This window comes from Vigna unguiculata, chromosome 9, assembly GCF_004118075.2.
Source record: "Vigna unguiculata cultivar IT97K-499-35 chromosome 9, ASM411807v1, whole genome shotgun sequence".
Lineage (NCBI taxonomy): Eukaryota > Viridiplantae > Streptophyta > Magnoliopsida > Fabales > Fabaceae > Vigna > Vigna unguiculata.
The window spans coordinates 21,612,360-21,614,859 of record NC_040287.1 but is presented as its reverse complement, the minus strand read 5'-3'; positions in this window follow the sequence as shown (position 1 = coordinate 21,614,859).

Sequence of the window (2,500 nt, the reverse complement as noted above, 5' to 3'; positions counted from 1 at the left end):
GAAAGTTTTGAGTTGGTTGGGTTTTGCACATGGCCAAGTTGGTCGGTGCACCGCGGCATAGCTAAATGGCTTGGTGGGGAGATTTGTGAAAAAATGAAATTCGTGGTTTTTGAGATGTGAGGGTTGGAAAGGCCTCCAAATGCCCCCAAATGAATACCATGAAATTCTTGGTGCACGAAAGTTTTGAGTTCGGAGGGTTTTGCACATGGCCAATGTTGGCGGTGCACCGCGGCATAGCTAGAAGGCTTGGTGGGGAGTTTTGTGAAAAAATGAAATTCGTGGTTTTTGAGATGTGAGGGTTGGAAAGGCCTCCAAATGTCCCCAAATGAATACCATGAAATTCTTGGTGCACGAAAGTTTTGAGTTCGGAGGGTTTTGCACATGGCCAATGTTGGCGGTGCACCGCGGCATAGCTAGAAGGCTTGGTGGGGAGTTTTGTGAAAAAATGAAATTCGTGGTTTTTGAGATGTGAGGGTTGGAAAGGCCTCCAAATGTCCCCAAATGAGTACTGTAAAAGTGTTGGTGCACAAAAGTTTTGAATTGGATGCATTTTGCACTTGGCCAAGTTGGTCGGTGCACCGCGACTAGATAGCTTGGTGCCAAAATTTGTCAAATTTAAGACCTTGGCCAAACTGAATGAAATTTTGTGGGGAGGTTCCTGATATTGTTTAGTGGTGGACTGGAAAAAATGAGGTCGAAATTCGAAGTCTACATGTGCTTTTCTATTTTTCCCGATTTTACACATACCCGGTAAGTAAAAAAAATAAAAAAAATAGTTCCCCTTCGAGAAAAATTATGAAATTTGGTGAGCAAGGAGATACCATTATTCTACGAATTACTGCAAAAAATCGCATCAAAATTCGAAGTGTAGCCCGAGATATGGACTTATGTCTGCTCAAAAAAAGTGTATCTACTTGTACAATTTTGCCTTTTGCATATTAACCTCTTATAGGGGGGGAGTGCTCCTTGAGCCGGCCAGCTCCACACTGGCAGGTTTTAAAGGGAGCTTGATGAGGCCTCCCCCCTCACGTGGTGCGTGCGTTAGCATGTTTATCATGGCACAACTAGCCTCTTCATAGTTGTTGAGCTTTATTAATACCAACACACGGTCGTCACTGATCGTTGGTTAGCTCGGCAGCTAGTCCCTCGGATATTGTGGAAAGTTATTTTCATGCCTAGCGATGCTTGACCATGCGTCACTTGATGTTTCCATTTGCTTGCTTGCCCATGGTAGGTGGGGGGTGGACCGTCTTGTGGTGTGGTGTCTTGCGAACGTGAGGGTGTGTGAGTTGTAATCGAGATGCACTTGCTGGCTGGCTCCATGCCTTGCGTATCGAACGGTCAAGCATGCATCTCTTCCATTTTCACCCGTTGCCTTGGGTGATATTGGTTGATCAGTCCCTGTGTTGCCTACCCACTAGACGGTACTTCTGTGGTTGCTTCGAATTCTATCTTTCCATCACGAAGAGGTGTTGGAGGATCCTAATGTCACGCACGTGTTCCATCTAGTGAAACATCTCAGTGATGCACGTGTTGTGGCTAGTTCTTTTGGATGCGGTGCATTATATGAACTCGGGTTTACTTTAGCGACCCAGTTAACATAATTCGGTTGTGTCCCTTGATTGAGACGTTGTCCTTGAACTTGTTGTGAGCAATATCGTTCTTCCACAACCCGTCGTCTTGAGTGCGATGGAAGGCAAATAAGATGTGCTTTGGCATGTCATGCACGTACTCGATTGCGGGAAGTGTGAGAAAGTGTTGTTGACAACCCGTGGGAAATGGAATGTGGCAAATCGTGATGAGCTCTTCGTGGATCTGCGAAGAAGACGACCTTTGGGCCTGTTGGAAACGAGGGAGGCGATGTTGAACTGCGAAGAAGATGGACTTTTGGGTTGTTTGAATCAATGGGAGGCCACGCGAGAACTCCGAATACTATGGACTCTTGGGTTGTTGGAAGCAACGGGAGGCCCCGCTAGAACTCCGAATACTACGGACTCTTGGGTTGTTGGAAGCAAGGGGAGGCCCCGCTAGAACTCCGAATACTATGGACTCTTGGGTTGTTGGAAGCAAGGGGAGGTCCCGCTAGAACTCCGAATACTACGGACTCTTGGGTTGTTGGAAGCAAGGGGAGGCCCCGCTAGAACTCCGAATACTATGGACTCTTGGGTTGTTGGAAGCAAGGGGAGGCCCCGCTAGAACTCCGAATACTATGGACTCTTGGGTTGTTGGCAACGACAACTTGGGGGGATGACACTGGAAAAGAGTGAACTAGGCCAAACTGCGAACAAGGCAACTTGGGGGGATGACACTGGAAAAGAGTGAACTAGGCCAAACTGCGAACAAGGCAACTTGGGGGGATGATGCTGGAAAAGAGTGAACTAGACCGAACTGCGAACAAGGCAACTTGGGGGGATGACGCTGGAAAAGAGTGAACTAGGCCGAACTGCGAACAAGACAACTTGGGGGGATGATGCTGGAAAAGAGTGAACTAGGCCGAACT